Genomic DNA, 20,471 nt, shown 5'->3' with positions numbered 1-20,471 from the left:
ATCAGAAATAAAAATAATAAAACCTGAAATAATCACAGTTTGTAGGCCCTGTTTAAAATAAATGTTTCCTATATTTGCTACTAATAAAATATAATATTAAACTTACTTTATTTTACTTTTTTTTACACTATAAACAGAACCATACTTTTTCATGTGATGTAAGAAAAGTACTACTCAATTTTTCCCTGTGCATCCTCCAAGTCAACTTAAAAGTGATACACAATAACAAATCATGTGCAACAGAACCCGAAATGCAAACAAACCGAAGAACTGAGTTTAATTTAACGAGTACAAAGTGAGTTCTTTGTGAGCCAGATTTTTTGTTCCGGCTAATGAGGCTGTGCACAAGTGGCAGGCTCTTCAGCCCCATGTGCACAATACTAAATATGTGAGCCTAACCCTTTCAGGGCGACCGGAGGATGCGGCCACTTAACCCGTTACTGCAACTCCGCCACTGTTTGTCCTCCGCCCTGCGGTCGCTGCTCCGGCGTTTTGTTTATTTAAGTTGCAATTACTTTTCGCCACCCCCCAATGCAACAAATTTCCCGGCTTTCATTGCTCGCTGCTTTGTAAGACTTCGAGGGGAGTTGGCATTGGGTGGGGGTGTGAAGGTTGCCCCTACATAAAGGAAAACACAACTAGATCCACTCAAGTGCAATGACATCATGGCAAGCATTCATAATGCTCATTAGCCGACCCCTTCGGCCCCCTGCATCAACAGCCACCCGGTGGCCATGTCAAAATGCCATTTTTATGTGGCACACGCGCTGCACTCTTTTTCTGGAAGCTTATCGATGCTGCCGCCACTTCCATTCCCGATTCTGTTGTGCACTCAAAGAAATACTACCTTTGAGTCATAGCAAGCAGTTGTAAATGGTGGAAAATGATTACATGTCATATATGATATATTACGTTTAAGAAATATATATCAATAGCATTGTTGATATTATGGAATATTGTAAGAAATAACTGTGATATTTTCACACTTTTTATTAATAAATAAATTCTAAACTTCATTACAGGGTATAGTAGCACATAACGTATATTCCCTCAGGTAAATCGCATAATTTTTCGAGTGCACCCACTTTGTTTTTATGGGCGGCATGCAGCACACCTCGATTAATGCATATATATATCGTGGAGTAGGGACCGAATAGAGCTATATGGAGCTATATGCCACAACAACATGCCCATGCACTTAGCAGTTTTATTGTATTGTTCGTCCCGATGTCGGGGCGACTTCCACTTCCATGTATACTATACACGGCAACCCCTTGACAAACGCAACACGTGCGATTTGAGAATTTTATAAAAGTGTTTATTGGCCTCCTTGAGATCGTGTTGCTGGCCCTGCTCCCCGTTTGGTTCCACTTTCTACCCCAGAAGCGGGAACACGCTGACATTGACGACGTTGACAAGTTTTTAGTGCTCCAATGAAAATTAAAACACATAAAAATGGCTGAGAAACCGCACAATTAAATGGGCGGATTGGCAGATGGCCAGGATATTGGGGCGGTGAGGGGCGTTGGTCCCCTGGAACATATGGGTGTGTATTATATGGTTATGTTGCCTCCATAAACGGTTCGAGTACTCTAGTTTTACGATGGACTCAAGGCCAGGTACTTTAACACGCTTAAATTGTCCACTGGGTAATGCGATTAATGTTTAATCTAACAAATTGCTTGCGTAGTATGCAGTTTGGGATTAACCAGCCAATGCAACAATTTTTTCAAATTTTATATAAAAAAAATCAAGTACAACTGTTCACCTGCTTCGTATATGTATTTACAAAATAACTTCAAAGAAACGCGTTTTAATTAAAAAGCAAGAGAGATCACATGGCAGGGCGTACCTGGCGAAGGCCACAAGAACTCCACATATAAGCCCTCAGTGGTTTTTGTCAGTACATTGGAAAGTTTCAGCTCGTATCTGTGTCACATTTGCTGGCAGCCATCATCTCATTGCCACTGCACATTGTTGCTCTATTTAAAACAGACCCACACATGCAATCTAGCACCTTGTCAGTCCATTGTGGCAGACAATTTGGAATAGCTATTGGAACTGCTAGCGCACGTTGACATCGCACCACAGAGAGTCCTGTCTGCACGGCTGCCACCGCCTCTCGTCCTGCCCCTCGTCATCGTCCTTCGTTGCGCCGCCCTTTGTCACACCGAAAAATGCAAATTTCTTGACATGGGCAAGTACAAGATAATAATTCCCTCACACATAGCGACTGCCAAGTGGGAAAACATTGCACTGCGAAACATAATGTGAACTACGAAATGATAAAATAATAATAACTTCTATTATTTGCTTTATTTGCTTTATTTAGAACCACCTGAGAAAATATTGAATATAGCTCCTTCATCTCACAAAGGCAAATCAATCAAATTAACATTTAAGTTCAAATGAAATTTTAATTTCTTGTAAATATTTGTGTTCTTTATACTTCCAGTGTACCATCACCATTTCCGGTTGCTACGGAATGAATTCAATCTTTGTGGCAGTTCTTCAGTATCTTTGTCACAGCCGAAAGCCTCGCAGTTGGAATTTATGCGTTACCTTGGTGCCAATTAAAGATACTCCTTATGCTGAATAATTTACACGGAACAAAGGCAGCTTTTTGTTAACGAATTTCAATGTCGCCGATTATTGGCCGCTGTAATGGCTACGGTAATGGCCATAACATGTAATGCAGAATACGACCCGCAGATACATTTGCATCTGGAAATGCATCCTTGGCACATTAATCGATTCGCCCGGCGGGCCAAGAGCGATTTCGCTTTGATTAGCGTTGCACAATTATACGCTGGCCGTAATCGAATGCAACTGCAGCTGCATGCGAAACCCAAACCGAATCTGAATTTGAATCCGAATTAGACGGCAGTTGGACAATGGAACAATCGCCGGCGGAATGCAAATGTGACATGCTCCGCCCATCACTCCTCATTTTGGGCCAAATGGGCTCATGTTGGCCATTGCGTGTGGGCACCTTCTTGCATCCCGATTAAGCCCAAAACCCTTCGCTGTTTGTTTCAATAAATAAATTAACCATCAGGGATCAAAGCGGAAAAGCGGGAGTTATGGCAACAATGGCCGTATGCAAATATGTTAATGTGTCATAACGAGGGCAACATTTTTTAATTATGCACACTTTTAATGGTTGTAATTGCAGTTAAAGCGCTACAAAGCAGGCTTTAATGCAAACTGACCAACTGGCAAACGGGCTGCTGAAACTGGAAATGAAAATGGTTAAAAAATTGAGCAAACAGCGGCGGATGTTCAGGTTGTGTTAAATGTTGATTTATGGCCAGGAAGAGCGTAGCACAATGCCCGACTGCGAATTAAATTTCCATATTAATGCGGCTGCCAACTGAACTATCGGCAAGGGCCGGTTTATTTAGCCGAGCTTCCTTTTCATCTCCATGAAGCACCACAAGAATTCCATCAACTCGGGTCGTCCTTGCTGCAGTGCCCCCTCAGAACCGAAATGAAACAAATTGGAGCACGGAAAAAAACTATGAGAATTGCATAGAAAAGAATATACAATTTGAAACTTTATTTGGAACTTTATTTAAATTTATATGAAAAGTCGCAATCCCATTTGATAATCATTGAAATAATTTGCTAATAAATGCATTTAAGTTAATCGAATTTTTCTCAGTGTACTTCTGAGTTGTTTTCCCGCACTTTGACTATTTCTGGATACTGTCTGCCATTTTGCATGGACGGCATAATAATCATTGACCTTTTTATGGCTGCCTCACGCGCCTTTTAATAAATTGAAAGCGCCGAAAATGTTTACTTCCTACAATTGAGGCCCCGCCGACAAAGGGAAAATCAATGTTCCAATAAGTCAGGGCCAATAACCATTCAAGTTGTCGTCATTCCCCGTACTTTTCCGCTTTCCACGACAACGGTGGCTTTTGAGGAATTTTGAGTGAGGTTCGGGAAGGAAGATACAATTGAATTTCAGTGTTGGCAATTTAATTTCTTTTGTTGTCAGCGGCATAAACATTGATGGAAGTGCGATGAAGAGGTGGCTGTGTGTTTTGGGGAGGTGGGGGGCAGTGCTGGGAGGAAGCCTTTGGCCACGCCCACACTTTATGTTACTGTTATTGTTGCTGGCATTTCGGTGACAGCAGGACAATGGCAAGAACACGCTGGGATATCCGGCATACAAAATTAAGCAAACAATGACAAGACAAGAACTCGGCCGGGAAACTGCGTGCGAAGACGGGAGAAGAACTGACCCCCAAAGGTTAAAGAAAATTTCACCCACCCCCTAAAGAGGGTGTGAGAATGGGGAATGGGGGGTTGCGTTGAGGGAGTGGGCGTGTCTGCAGCTGCCACTGCGGAAGTGTAAGACACAGCAGGCGCTGCAACAATGTGTATACCACATAATGACACATGGACCAAAAGGGAAACGAAAGCCGAGCAAAAACCCAACCGAGCTCCACTCCAAGTAATATAAAAGCAATTTTCCCTAACATGCTCACACTGAGCAAAGGAAAATGGAGGAGGTGATGTTGGGTGATTGGGGTGGTGAGGGGGTGCGGAAAGCAGGGCAAGGTCACGCCTTGTTGACCAAAATTTCACTACAAATGAGTACCTATTGTGACCGCTGTTGACACAGTGCGAGTCCGAGACTCTGGGCCACAAGAACTCGGCTCAGTCTCACGGCAGACTGCACAGAAATGAACTTGATTTTCCACTGGAAAAACTCAAGCTCAACGTTGCCAACAGAGACAAGCACACTGGGAGAATAGTTAGGCCAAACACATTTCATATGCAATAAGCAATTATTAATACTTTTCATACCTACAAAAAAATTTAAATTTAATAGTTAGGTGTAATAGATTCTTTAAAATCATAAAGAATTCAATCTATTTGTGCATTTTTGTAAAGATATTCATTTAAATAGTACTAAAACTCATAAAGGGTATGTAACCCTTAACTAAAAGTTCAAGTGAAGATAAATCAGCATACTACAGATTAAAAATTGTAAAGCGTGTTTTTTACAGTACATCTATTGTTTCTCACTGAAGGCCGAAGGAGCTGTTGATAAACCGACTCTGGGGGTTGGCTGTAAAACAATTGTTGTCGCTCGCTACACATTTTCTGTGGCCAGGACGCTTGACCCAATAAGCCCGGGGTCGGGTCGTGTTTTGAAAGAAGCGGAGAGCAGGCAGAAAGTACGGAAAAGCAGGCATAAAGCCAACTGAAAGGCCAGGCACTTCATGAACAACGCCAGAGCAATCAAAGCCAACGTGGACTGGTAAATTTACCACCTTTACCACCTGCAGAACGGCAGCCAGAAGTATCATGCAAATGAGTCCCAATCAATCTAATCACGATGCACAACCCCACTGAATATGTAAATAATTACGAGACGAGTATTTACATATCCCAAGGAGGAAGTCAAATCAATTTAAATGTATCGCAAATTCGGGTAGCCCAGGACACACTTGAGCAGATCATTGAACTGATTTTCCAGGAACCTCCTGATTCGAAACTAACTTAATCAAAGTCTATGGGACTTGGGTACACCTGGATGTTCAACAGCTTTTCTTGGTATTTATGGGGCAAAATGATTTGTTATTTTTCAGTTCATCCACTTATGAAAATATTTAAAAATATTTTATAAAGAGATAAACTTCAAACAGCAAAAATATTTTTATATTTCTGATACTAATTAATTATTCTATAATAAATCGATCGAAATCTCCACCCGTTTCTCTACTATTTAACCTGAGACCATCGAAACTAAGCTCCGATTTTGGGTCCTTGTCAAGGAGATGCCTAATGAGCGTTAGGCCGCCAATCTTCTGACTTTGTGACTATATATATATGTATAAACAACAATGGCGCCATTAGCGTTGTCGTCAGTCGCCACTGTCTCCCCGCCCTTTTCGCCGCCCCCCCTTTTCGTGGGCGGATGCTAGGTTTCCGGGAAATTGTCGGAAATGGCATTTTCAAAACGAAGATTTTGTTAACCATCCCATCGACCGTTCACAGCAGCCATACATTGATATAACGACCCAGATGATGATGATGATGATGAGAAGCCAGCGATGGGGTGGCCAGTGGCCTAAGCCAGCTGTTGTTTGTCCAAATTTAGGCTCAGGTAAAGGAACGACAGCAAACAACAGGAGGCAGCCACTACACAGGCAGAAAAACCTGGTTAACACATTAAGTAAAATATATTAATGGCCGTTTAATACATCTTACTTGAGCAATAAATGTCCCTCTCAAGTTAGTGCTAGTACATTAACTATAAGTCTCAGTGTAGGAAACATAAATAAATTCAATAGCAGGCTTTAAGTCTAGGTCAGGAAATGGCGAAAGATACGCGCTTAAGCGGCTTTAAGACGCTTGCCCTCTCGTCGGTCTGACCTCTGAACCCAAAGCCCAAAACTCGGCTCTCGACACTTGGGCAACCACTTGTCGTCTAATGCAATCACAGCAGCCAATGCCACTGCAGTCGGGCTTTAAGTGCCAAAACACTTACTTAATGGAAATTACTTGAGAACCCTCCCCGCCACTCGACATGGCTCGGAACATCCATCGATAGGCCAGGCCATCTCAACTGAGGGTGAGCAATCTCGATGGGGGGCACTGGGATCGGAATTGGTAGCCACTTGAGTGTGTCATGTCCGCACGATTTTTGCTAAAAATCATTTAACGGCTATGTGCCGGAAATGCGAGACATCCTCGGAACAACACTGACAAACATCCCCCGAGTGACGCACCGTGCCAAAAAACTTTCAAAATCGATAATTTAATATTATTTTAAATCGAGAGAATTTGATTTGTCAGTTTTGAGATGCGTTACATCAAAAATTCACTTTTTTGTAGATAAAGAATAAAGAGTCTGGCTCATGGTTTAAATGGATTTATTTATAATTAAAGTTCATAAATTATATTAGGGCTAGGACTTTTACTAACAGTGTAGGCCAGCAGATGCGAATTTCTGCCAATTGATTGAAGCCAGAACACAGGATTGCTTAAATTTTTCACTTGCTCGTTTTCGGCACTAATGTCACCAGCACGTAATGCGAACGTGTAGAGCTCCATCGCACGACCACGCCCCCAGTACTTTCCCATTTTCCGCCCACTCAGCGTGCGAGTGTGTGCTAGTGTGCGTGTGTGCCTAGCAATTTCAAAATTGTTGTGTTCAATCAGAGCCGTTTTGCCAGGGACTTCCAGGGACATCGCCCCCTACCGCATTCATACACTCTCACATCTCCCATCGAATCGTCGTCATCAACATCTCGGGAGATAGTGGGGGAAAATCGGGGAGAAATGCACGGAGAAAGTGAGACGGAGTAGTGTAGTCACGTTATCGATGCTTGAGCAAAGCTTGTTGAACTGCGAGTCCGGCAGTTGATGTCCAAAGTTCAGATTGCCGGACTTTTGGTCTGTTTGCCATGCAATCGTGGGGCATGTTTGATGTTTATTAGAATCGGTGTCGGTAGCTCTCCAGTGGACTTTAAAATGTTGCCAAAAGTAGAGGAATTTTTCCAACCAATTCATTCTTTTAAGAAATCATCGCGAGATCTTTATAGACTATATACTTCAAAAGAAACTTTTATATCATTTAGAACTGCACTACTTCCGAAGTTATGTTTTCGTCTATATCAACCATAAACACAATTAACTACCAAATTAGTTCTCAAATTAAATGTTGGCCATATTTTTCTTCCATTACGTATAATAATAATTTTCAGTGATTTTTATACCACCAAATTGCATTTATGGCAACATAATGGTGCAAATCCCATTAGTATTTCATTCCAAAATGTATGCACAACCCATTGACCTAAAAACACAGTGGCACTCTGTGAAATATACGCAAAGGTTACACGCAAAATGCATAAGAAAGCACCGAAAACTTTGCGCATAAATAAGAATTGAGAAACATGGAAAAGGATAGGAAGCTGGGGCAAAAAAAATGTTTGAAAGGAGGCAAGGTCCCAGGTCAGGTCAAAGATAATAATAATAAAAAACCGCTCAAACATGTTGCCAAAAAAAAAAGAAATGAAAACACAAACAACAAGAGCAATAAAGTAGAAACAAAAGAAAACACAAGAAAGTGCGAAGGAAGAAACTTGAAATCTTTCTTCTTGGCCGTTTTCAGAATTTTTTATTTTATTTTGCGTGGAGTTGAGTGAGTTAGCGTTGGCATTTGTCAGTTGCTAGCTGTCAGGGCTCACTTCCTGCCACGCCCCCTTTCGCCACCCCCACCCCCCTGGGTGACCACCCTTCTTAACCTTTTGGGGAGGGGCGACCCAGAGAGTCTGCAACTTGCCGCAACTTTTAATAAACTTGGCAAGCATTTTTTCTTTCAACCATTTTGTTCCGCTGGTTCAAAGGTTACGCGCAAACCCACACACACACCCATACACACTCCCTAATTTATATAGATACGTAAAATGGGGCAAGGAAGAGCAAAAGAAAAAAGTGTGCCAAAGGGAAAGTTTTACAACCAAACTCGAATTGAAGCAGTTAAATGGCGTATTGTTTTGCAAAATACTTGACAGTGGAGTGAGAAGTTTTGACCAACAAATTGTCAAGTTTTATGCACGGCCATTTGGCGAGATTTTATTTTGATGTCTCTTCTCGTTTTTCATGCGATTTTTATTGTCTCCCTGCGCGTTAGCGTCTTGATCAGGAATCAGCAAATGGAAATGGCTATGGCCATCCTTGGGGATCCTTAGGCAAGGACCCCCGAAGAGAAGCCACATTATTATTGCTGCTGCTTCTGCATTAGACGCTAATTAGTGGCAGCTACAAAAACAACGCCTCGCAAATTAGTGTTGCATAACTCCAGGCGCTGCAAGTGAAATATTTGCACATTTGCGCAAGCAAGCCACCAAGTTGTTGCAGACACATGCTCGCTGGCGTGTGTGTCTGTGTCCGTCAAACACGGCGTGCACACCCACAGGCTGCTTAATAACTGGGTTCATATATAATAGCGGCAGATAGTAATAATTAATATTATTAATTATTATAATATTAATATAATTAATATTTTTAATTTTATACAAGAGTTAGTAAGTTTTACGTTCAGTGCTGCTATGTGCTTAGTTCCTGCTGCTGATGTGGCAACCGCTGCTTTGGTGTGTGTGTTTTTGCTTTGCTGCGGTTGAGGCTGCCAAACTTTCAAATGAGACCCGCGTGTCGTTGCAATTATGTTCAAAATAGCATTACACCTTCGCCACTATGAGAACACTAGAACCTTTTTGCACCCCACCGTTGCACACAGTTCGTTGCACTAATTAAAGAAAATTCCACCGCAAAACATCGAAGTACGAAGGGTGACTACAGGGCGTAAGCGTCATTCATCTGAACAAAAGCTCAAACATTTGCATAAATTGTTGCTCCGTATATAACTAAGAGTAATCTATTTTCTGCTGTGGTTGCTTAAATATTTGCACTCCCAATTCAAATAATGTGAAGGAAAAACCCATGGAAAACACAAACTAAAATGAAGAAAATCCAACCAAAGCAACTCGAGAACAGGCAGTCGACATGACCCATTCATTATTCATACATTCCAGGCTGATTTATTTATTACATATTTAATTTGCCTCTGTCTGCGTCTCTGGGGGCCAGCTGTTGCTTTTATCTGGGCATAAATTAAAAACGATTGCAAATTTAATGAAACGAACATATGGAGATACAGGAATGTTTTTCTTTCCGTGTAATTAGGGTTTTCGTAAAAAAGGGTATGCCGTTTTTTGTAGAAAACTCGGTAAAAAATCTCGTTCACTTATCCATTTTATTAAACTTTAATAAATGTATATTAAAAGCTAGTATTGTTAACACAAAAACGTTTGAAGTTTTCCGAAAAAGTATAGAATTTTAAATAACAAACTTATATAACAGCTGTCTGGCACTAGACACTACACTACCTACCTCTTTAGACCCACTTCATGAAAATAATCTTAGCAACAACGCAAAGGTATTTCAATCCTCGTACAAAAATTGTTAAGCTCTTCGCTTATTTTTCGTAGAACTTCTTAAAAATGCCGACATTAGCATACATATTTGATATGGAGAAGCACATGTCTGAACAATGGCACTTTAATAAGCAGCCATCACCACAACCAAGCCTTGTTTGAGTCAATTTCAATTTTTCCAAGTGGGTTACCCTGCTACGTGAATTTCTTTGATGTTGAAGTCCATGTGTAGTTTGAGTGGTGGGGTCAACAAATTTGGCTGGCACCAACATTCAGAGAAGTGGGCTCCTTTTCAAGTACTGACAACGACTAGTAGATAGATGGGTCACAAGTTCAACACTCGGCGAAAGAATCAACTGCCGCCATTCAGCTGCTGGGCTTTCATTTAATAATTCACTTTCATTAGCGAGGAGTGAAATAAAACTGTACGACCGCAACTTAATGAGAGCAGCCCACCCACTCGCGCACCCACCGCCCACCGCCTAGCACCAGTGTTTCAGGCTAGGTGCCACGCCCCGCTCATTAAAAGTAACCAAACTGTTGGGGACCGCAAACCAGATGACGACAACAACAGCGCCGTCTACAAATAGGGCCAACAACACGTGAAAAGCGGCCAAAAAGGCAGCCGGCAAGGAGCTATCTCCTGCCAACCCCAACTACCCCACTCGGTATCTGCCCGACTTCCTGTTCACGTTACAGCTATCAACGCTAATGACAAAAGCGCGCAAAGTTTGCATTTACTTGGAAAGTGAAAGGACACTAAACATGCCCACAGGGTGTGTCCGGCACAAAAATCACAAAAGAGCATAAAATTAGCGAACGATGTCGCTCCTCGTCCTTTCCTGTTTATCCCCCTGGAGCGAGCAAGACTTCGTGTCCTTGCACGGCAAAAAAAATAGGTAAAAGAAACAGACATTAAATCAACAGTCTAAGATCAACAAAGTCGGTTTTAATCAAGATTCGTGGTATGGACACCCTTAGGACGCCAAATGCTTATTTTTCTAGGTAAGTAAGGATCGCCAAAGCTTAAGTTTGCAAACTCAAAGATGGATATTAAAAATTGGTTAAGTTTAAATACTTCCGTTGGAATGGCAACTTTCATATGATGTTTTTTCTCAGTGCACTCATTTTAAATTTCGCCCAAACAAAAACCATAGGCGGGGTGTTGGTAGGGATGTGGAAAACAAGGATTGGGGACAGTGGCACCACTGGCAGAGTCCGAGCTGGTGGCTCCTTCCTCCCAGCGCTCCCATGATGAATTCATGCCATCATTTTGCTTGTAACAAAACTTGTGATTGTTGCTGTTGTTTCCGAGCTGTGTGGGGCGTGTTTTTTTTTTTCGGTGGCTACTGCGTCCTGATTTTTCATCCTCTAGCCCAACAACCGAGCAACCAGCCAACCCTCCATCCATCCATCCATCCACCCATCCATCCATCCATCGCACTTACACGAGTTGGTCATTAGCTACGCCTGCCAGCAAATTATTTGGCCGGGTGCGGCAATGGCCAACCATATTGTTGCTGTGGTCCCTGTCATTGTGGTTGTTGTAGGCGGTTATGATAAACATCAGTGCAGCATCAAACATCGGGGGGGATTTTGGGCTACTGGGTTTTTGGTATCCGAAATTGGAAATTCGGAGTGGGCTCTATGCAGTGGAGCACGAGCTTTGGCGTGCGTCTAATTTTACAGATGGGTCTGGCTTGAGTTTTGTCCGCAATTTTCATGTCAAGTACTTAAAAAAGTTGCTGGCCAAATCATCGGGGAGTCGTTTGGGTGCACAGAAAAAAAAGGTGATGAAAGGGTCATGGCTAAATAAAATTCACACTTTATAAATGTAATACAGAAAAGTGGCATTGCAAGCTTCTAAAATTTATATCACGTACGTTTTTATATAAGATATTTTCCTGGAACTTTTTTCACAGTGTGTAAGAAAAGAGGGCCACTGGACAAATTGCTTTAGCCACGCAACATGCTAAAAAATTAACGCAATTTTTGTATATTTTATTCAGTTAATGTGCGGGGAGTGGTTTCTTGGAAAATTACGCGAATTAGTGGGCGGTACGACTGCCTTTTACAGAGATAAGTTTTTATTTTTTTCTATTTTTCCATGATTTATTAGACACGCTGTTTTAAAGCAAACTTTAAGAGCGATGCCCATTTAGTACTCATAAATAAGTGACTAAAGTCGATTAGCATTTTAATGAGTTTTTTCCATGGGCAGACAGATGAAATTATATACGTATTTCATATTAGAGCAATGCAATTTCATGAAAATTACGCATACGCAAGGTATGCCCGATTGGATCGCATATTAAATTGAATTGACTAACGATTTCTTTTGGTCGCCGTCACTCCTATAAAAATGTAAATTTTTCTTTTATTGTTCCGAGATTTATTAGATGAAATGTATGTGTCCCAAAAACTGGGAAAACTGCTGATTTGCAGGGATTATTCGGCCAGCAAATGTCGAGGCCATATATCTGCCCAACATATCCATACACTTCAATAGGTAGGTGTGCGGTGGTTTTATGTAGCACCCCACGTGGCACAGTTTTTATGTCTTTGTGCAAAATTTATGATCGTTGCTAACTGTTTTTATGATTCTATTTTGATGATTGTTTTGGTTTTTTCGGTTTTGCCGTGACTAAGCCCTTGGCTTAGATCCCGTTCCGTTTTCCAGCCGTCCAGTGAAAACATAAATAAAATTCCACTCCGCTGGCGGTGTCAGATTTGCATTGTCTCGTCGCGTTGCTAGGGATTTTGGGCTTTGAGCATGTGTCTGGAAATAGATCACAACTCAATCGATTTTCCGCGGCCGGGTAAACAATAAGCCCGGCGTTATAACAAGCATAATAGAAATGTTAACAACGGCACGTCCTAATCAATGGCGTTTCCGAGTGGGATAGGGCGTGGCTGCCAACGAAAATGCCGACAGGCTGTCCATCTGGCCAAAAGGCAGATAAATTGACAGATTCCCCACTTGGGTATGCCAGCAATGTAGCCTGGAAATTGCATAAAGGCATGATTTAATGAATTTCCGGCAATAAAATAATTTAATTTCGGCCTAGTCGGCGGGCGACTAGCTGCCTCATCATTAAGAACGTCAAGAGGCTTTCGAAAAATCCAAAGAAAAAAAAAGTGCGCAAATCTCCGCATAATTTAATAACGTCAAAGTTGGGCGGGCTCCACCGCTCCATTGCTTTTTCGGCTAAGGTGGTTGGGCTGCGTGTCGCATAATAAAATGCCAGGCAGGCTGACAGGAGGAAGACGCCTTTTGGCCAGGATTTTCTTGGCTCCGCTTACATGGCAGCCTGGCTAATCTATGAGATGTGCTGGCTGCCACCTAAGCCAGCAGCTTTGATATTTCAGCATTAGCCCCATTAAAGTCAACATTATGAATTTTAATTTCGTGCACTTTATGCGAGAGAGGGTACACTGGGCGGAATGGGCTGGAAAATGGTTGAGATACACTGTGCATATTAAACGATAAATTTTTAAGTAATATTTTTATTAATTAATAAACTTTGAGATATATAAGACAACGCATCCTAGTCCTATTTAGAAGTGGATAACCCAGAAAAAATTATATTATGCTGAAAACGAACATCTGGGGACTCACTGATTTTAATCTATTCCAATTTTGTTTAATATGTCCCTTATTTCGCTGTAAAATAGATGTATATCTAGTCATGTTTCCTAAATTTTCCTCTCTGCAGCGGTGTGTCAAGCTCAATTAAGTGCGAAGACTTGTCAAGGACGAGGCTGCTTTCAGGACTGCCAGGACAGCCAGGGCATCCTGCACTTGTCAGATGCTGCTAATGCCACGCCCACTGCATTGGCAGTGAAAACAAAGCCACAGATAAAAGTTGAAAGGCATCCGGGGGCTTTAGAAAAGCGAGGGGGAAGGAGCCAAAAGGGGATGTCAAGCAGAGTCTCGGCAATCGCCTTACAAGTGCAATGTCAATTTGTGCACAAAGGGATAATAAGGATTTATGTCAAATGCTGGCGCTGTTTGAGTTTTGCCAATATTTTCACAGATGACTACACTTGCCTCAAGTGAAAATAAAACGCGGCTTAAGCAGCAGTCGCAAAAATAAAATAAACCAAAAATATTCTGGGTAAGGACAGACTCGTGTTTCATCTCAGACTTCACTGGGAAAATAAGGTAATAATTCGGATTGAAATGGGATATGCCTAAGGATTCACATGTACAAATTTGTTTTCGCTTTAAAAGCTGCAACATGAATATTTAAAACGCGTTCATTGTGAAATTTAAAAAGTTTGTTTTCATTTGTGAAAGATAATCCGAAAATAACAATTGTTAAGTATGCATTAATAAATGGTTGATAAGAATATGAATTATTTTTATGAGCACTTCACAGCTCTTATAATCTCAGCTCTTAGCCATCGAACTTTGCACTCAGCAACCTAATGGCTACTTAACTTATTAATTTCCTGTATTAACAACAACCTCTTTGCAAGGAGCTCTCATTAAAACTGCATAAATACACCAGCCAAGCTATCAGAAAGCAATTTTGCCAATAGCTAGCCCCAAAAACCGCCCTCAAAACTCACTTGAAAAGTTTTCAACTTTCCACCGACAGCAACAACGACAACAACAACATGAGCAGTAAAGGAAACACTAAGGATACAACAACAATGGGCCGAACAAGCGCAACTTTTTCGAGCAGAGAGCTCAGAAAGTGCGCTTTGATGCTTTTACAAGTTTTTAGTGATTTTTTTATGTAGCCTGCTTTTGGGGCTACACACACACATAGAGTCGCCCAAACGCAGGCACACACACAGGCACACACATACACACCGACAGTCGAGGGACCACCGAAAGCAATCAGTTTGCGGTACACAATGTGGAAAAGGGGATTCCCCCGGCTTGATAGAAATCATGCTGAGTTGTGAAACGTAAAATTGAATTTACTCTGCCGCTTTCCCACATTACCCCACTCACACCGAGATTTTCCATGTGGCCGACAGTTTTTCACGCTTTTCACCACCAATTGTGAGCGGGACAATGTCTGGTGACTGCGTCGGCCCGTTCCAGTCATAAATCATTGGGCATTTGCCATATGCAAAAGGCTGGCTATTGCTATCACTAAGCCCGGCATTAAACTCGGCTTTGGCTTTCATTCACCCAAAGATATAACATGTACAGCTGCGTCCAAAACCAGAGTTATAGTTGGTCAAGTGCTATAATAGGCACGAATCTTTTAATTTTTGTTTAATCAAACCTTAAAATGCTGTCAAAATCGAATTCAGATTCATTTTCCTTTTCCTATTAATACCTTTACTACTAATCCTTTTACCACTAATATTTTAAACAGCACTGTAGATTTTCTCACCATCGATACCCTCATCAAATGTACAACGTTTTCATGGTAAGTGAAATTGGCTGGTTTTGCAAAAACAAAAGCTAATGATTTAGTCTGTGCAAAATGTATATCTCAAGCCAAACTCTGCCTGTAATCAGCTTAAAGTAGCCCAATGCAAGTGATTCAATTGAATCCGGACGAGTGGAGTTGAGTGAGTTGTCGGCTGTCTATTGTTGTCTGTTCGGTTGAATTGTTCATGTAACTGTTGCGGTCTTGGCCATGTTTGCAGCCATTCCTGTTTATTTAAATGTAATTAATCTCAGCAGAGCTCAGACTTCGGCCGCAGATCCAGCTTTAGTATCTCATTTGGATTCAGGTTGGGGCTTAGGCAATTAGTTGCCAGCTAAGTGGGCGCTGTTGAAAGTGGGCGGGGCCAGCGGCTCCTGGAAAATCTCATTTCCCTCGGCCCGGCAGGATAATCCTTATTTGGCTCTACAAGCCGTTTATGTTTAGTTTTTGGACCCTCATCTCCAGCGCCAGGGGAAATGGTATCTTCATAAATAATATAGATAAGTGAATAATCAGCAGTGGCCAACAGCTGGATGTTGAACAAGAGATGAACGATTAATTTTAGAGCACACTCATTAATAAGTTGTACTCCTGCAAACACCTTTCTACATGTTTTAATTAAAAGTGGTTGTTTCTTTGAAGTGGCACAGTACATTGGCGTATAATTATAGCACATAGTGTTGCATTAGTATATAGGTTTAATTTTTCATACTTGATTATTCCATTTAAAATCCTTTTCCTTGCGTACCATTTTTGTATCTAAAATGACTTTTTGGCAACGCTTTTGGCTTTAAAAGCGAACGCAATCTAACCGGCCCCAGTGTAATTAATCCAATTTCGTTGTGCGATATTTCACACTTAAAAATCAAACTCTGGCAATTTGTTACACTCCCTCGCACGCACCCGAGCACCCGAATCTGAACCAGGAATCCAACCCAAGCCCAAACTCAAACCGATGCAGAATACGAGCCAACGATACACATGAGACGGCGCCGCTTGAAGCGGACTGGAGTGGAGCAAATGGAGAACGGAGATGGGGCGGATCGGATCGGATGGGATGGGTTGGGTTGGGATCGGGGATATGCGGGCGGGCGACTGGTTGGTAGTACGTGAGCCCCGCCAAATGTTGCGCAAATAAATGGCAGTGAAATTTTATAGCACACTTGATAATTTCAGCAATAATTCAGAGCGGCTAATCACCGCATAAATAATCTTAAGGACAGCCCTGCTAAGCTTCACTCGCCACAGCAAGTACATCGGACCATTGCGCATATATCCGCCCGATTTATATGTACTCGTATTTATTTGTCTACTTCCCACTGACTGTGCACAGTGCATGTGGCGATAGAAAAAAAAAAAAAAAACAACAAACTAGGGGGAAAAACACCCAGAGACACTTGGAGGAGACAAAAAACAGAAATTGAAATAGGAATTGGAATATATATGTACTCCGATATAGAGAAGTGATGGCTAAGCGGCGGAACAGGGAAGCAAACACGGACCAGCAGCATCCAAAACTCATGAAATCGAGAGCTCGCTCGAATGGAACGTGAGCGAAATTTTTGCTAACGAATGTTGACTCTGCCAAAGTACTAAAATCAAATAAAGCCAACAGCTACAACCAAAACAAAAACAGCAAATCAAACAAAATCAACAATCACTTGGTAGAAGTTAGCCCAAGTTGATGAAGACAAACGCTGGACTACGCCAAACGGAGACCAAGTTTTCGGACAAACTATTCGGTCATATTACAAAAATTAATATATATATAGATATAGAGCATCGCCAACTTGTGGATCAGGTCAGTATTTAGGAGGAGCGAACAAAAGCCGTAAATCCATAAAATTAACTTTCAGCTGGCAAGTCACGGTTACGGGGTCCCATCTCAAGATCCTGTTTTCGGTATTGTCTGACTGTCAGTCTGTCAGTGGAAAAACAACGAGGACCACAAAAATGTAGGTTATACACATACACACACACACACACAAGCTCACGCATACACACAAGTTAAATAGAAGGAGATACATTGCGTATACGCCGCATGTGCCACGCGAATAGCGGAAAGGAAATAAAAGGCAGAAAAACAACAAAATAAGAAATTTAATGCGAACGCTGCGTGAACCGAAAGTTTAAAGCCAACCAAATGGCAGTCAGGATGGCAATAATTTGTATAACTTTATGACGGCACAGGATCTAAGACTCCTATTCCCCCGAAAAATTAAACTTGCTTGAATAATTTACCAGCAAATTTGCAGACTCCAACTCCAAGCGTGTTGGTATCACTTGATTTTATTTCTCAAGCTTAACTGACGCAATGTTTGAACACACTTTTCAACCTAAACACTTTTTCTTCGAATTGTTTGAACTGGATTATATCAGCGAGCTGTGCACTTTAATGTATTTCCTCTATGGGGCTAACATTCACTTTCATATTTCTTTGGGGGTTTGTATATTTTTCCTATTTTTTGTGATTTTTGTTTTTTATTTTCCGCACCAAACAATTCGCTGGCCAGGCTCGTGGAGCACGGCGATGGCTTCCACTTTCCACTTTCACTGCCAAACCGACCGTTAAATTCAACGTTCGCCACGCATCTGACTGATTTGCTCGCTGGCCATCAGATATGCACGGAGGCTGTGTACACGCACCCAGAAATCGGAGTCGGCACGTTTCGTCACCCGAGCGGCGTCCTCGCCTCCATTCGTGTGACTTCGTGGTATCCGACTCTCGTTTCCGGACGGATTGTATAACACTGGGCCATGATTTTGATTCGGCTAAGAGAGAATGGCCCTGGAATTCGCCGTGTTCGGTGCAAGCCTTTCTGAGTTACCTATGGTCATGGTTAAGAGAACTGTGTCTGCGAAGAGAATCTCGAAATCAGCTGAGCGTAGAACAGTTATCTGGGCGAAGGAAAGGTCCTTCATCCTCTGAGGATAATAGTGGGAGCAGACTTTTGAAATGAACAGCTGTTTCTGTTGAAGTGCGCAGAAGCAGATTAGGTATGAAAACAGTAAGAAATACTGGTAACAGAACAAAAACTGGTTTTTGATAACCGTATAGATAGTAATGTAAAGGCAATCAAGAAATTTGGCTTAAGCCATGGAACATCATTGGCATATGCACTTTTAGTGAAAAATCTTTTGCATTATAATTATATATCACAAAAAAACATGAGAATCATCTTATAGTTGTTCCATAATATTTAAGCGTCTTAATTACGTTTTTTTGATAATGAGAATGGTTTGAAATTGCCCAACTTACGTATTTCCGAAATATTAATCCCAATTTACTATTAATTATGCAAGTGTAAATGGCTGGCAGTTTCTCATATCCAATATTAAGTACCTTTCCCAGAACGATGCACTCATAAAACGGTTCCATGCTCCCCAACCCCCTATCCCCAGCAACTCAGTTCGCCGTTCTCGGGGCACTCAAATAAAAATGATTGTGCGAAAGACGTAAAGCAAACAGGCAAGTCACAGATCAATATAATGAACCACCGAAAACCAAGCCAGAATCCGCAACAAATTGCCGGGGAGTTGGAGGCAAACGCTGCAGTGGCTCAATGTGGATTTTGATTTAAGTTTTAGCACTGCCGCGCACTTATCGAGCAATTGAGGAGCAGGAACTGCGGGGGGCAGGGGCTGTCCATATACGAGGATATGCCATATGCGGCATTCCAATGAGAGCCGAAAGTTATTTGCGATACACGAATACGAATACGAATCGATACGATATGGCCACCCAAAGTTGATATATGTGCGGCGAGCTGGTATCATCCCAAAGTGCACATCATGATTTTATTAAATGGACTCTGATGTATTTATTGTCCAGCAACAACGTGACTTGTGAATTGATTTCATTAAACTGAAAAAGTTAACAAAGCATCGCAGCTCGGCGGCCCCGGCAACATTTTTTGGACAAAGTTGCCCAGATACCCGGATCGCCGGATAGCCATAGCCATAGCCATGGCCGTGCAGTCCGGCCGTATATCGCCATATAGATAAATATTTTTTTATAGCAATATGTGCGAGTGTGTGCTGGCTTAAGGACATCTATCGTTAGTGGCCAGGAGTGGAGACGAAGGATGAGTGAGCCTCAATGACCAATGGCAACAGCGGCGCGCATCGAGCGTGGAATATCAATGTAGTCGAGTGGCCAGGAACAGAACCATCACCAAAACGAGCACCATCCAAATTCAACCAACTGGCTGCCAGCCTGACTGACTGACAGACTGACCGAATGTCAGTGTAGTCCTGGCCGACCATCCTGGATGGTTCTTGGCCCGAACTGCTTTTTGTTGACCGCTGTTCGCCACAAATTGCCAAATTGTGTGAGTGTGCGGCTTTGGCTTTGGCTTTCGCTTTGGCTACGGCTTTGGCCAGTTTCATTTTGTACAAATAATGATGATAATGTTGATGCGGCTGTTGACTTAACGCACATAACGCTGATTAGCCACATAGTCCGAGGAAGCAATAGCATTCCCCATACGCTCTGGGTTCTAATTGAAGTGATACCAATTCAGCCCCGGACCCAGAAATGGTACTTAGATATTCCCCGCCCTTCGAATGCTTAGAAAATATGCAATTAGCTTATCATTCATATCGCACATATATTTATTTTATATTAATTAAATATTTTTCAGTTTTTAATAGAGCATATTGTGTAAAAGGAAACAGTTTTGAGACTCTATGGGTAAGATAATAATTGCACCTGTCAAAATCCCCATCCACTTTTCACTACACTTCTTTTCTCTTGGGATACCCTTGGCATGCGATTGCACTTAAACAATTTCTATTAAATGCGCTTTTAATTGCAGCCGAGGGTATTCTTGAAAGGCAATTCAATGGCAACGACTCCGGCCAACGCGGCGTATGCGCGATGCTCGAATAAAAGCTAATTTCAGCATTAAGCAAACGCCGCCTCTTGCCCTTCTAAGCACTGCGAATTATACTTGAATAGCGAAGTGAAATGGGAAATGAAAAATTGCCAAGTAGAATGGAGAATGTTTACAGCGGACAGACGCCGCCACGCCCCTTCACTCGTTGAACTCCCACTTTCTCCTAGCCACTTGCTTTCGCTTCTAGCCGCTTGGCTGTTGTTGCATTGTAA

General features: G+C 41.9%; 1 protein-coding gene across 1 annotated transcript in view; it reads right to left on the bottom strand.

Moving 5' to 3' along the window:
* LOC117144614 overlaps positions 1-17,939 on the bottom strand; it is a 49,257-nt gene extending 31,318 nt beyond the window's left edge. The window contains exon 1 of the mRNA XM_033309908.1: positions 17,603-17,939. The gene's annotated coding sequence lies outside the window, so the exon portion shown is untranslated. The remainder of the gene's footprint in view (positions 1-17,602) is intronic.
* Positions 17,940-20,471: the final 2,532 nt, after the last annotated feature.

This window comes from Drosophila mauritiana, chromosome 3R (genome assembly GCF_004382145.1).
Source record: "Drosophila mauritiana strain mau12 chromosome 3R, ASM438214v1, whole genome shotgun sequence".
NCBI classification, from domain to species: domain Eukaryota; kingdom Metazoa; phylum Arthropoda; class Insecta; order Diptera; family Drosophilidae; genus Drosophila; species Drosophila mauritiana.
Note: the sequence above shows the minus strand (reverse complement) of the source record. Positions and strands in the feature narration are given on the sequence as shown.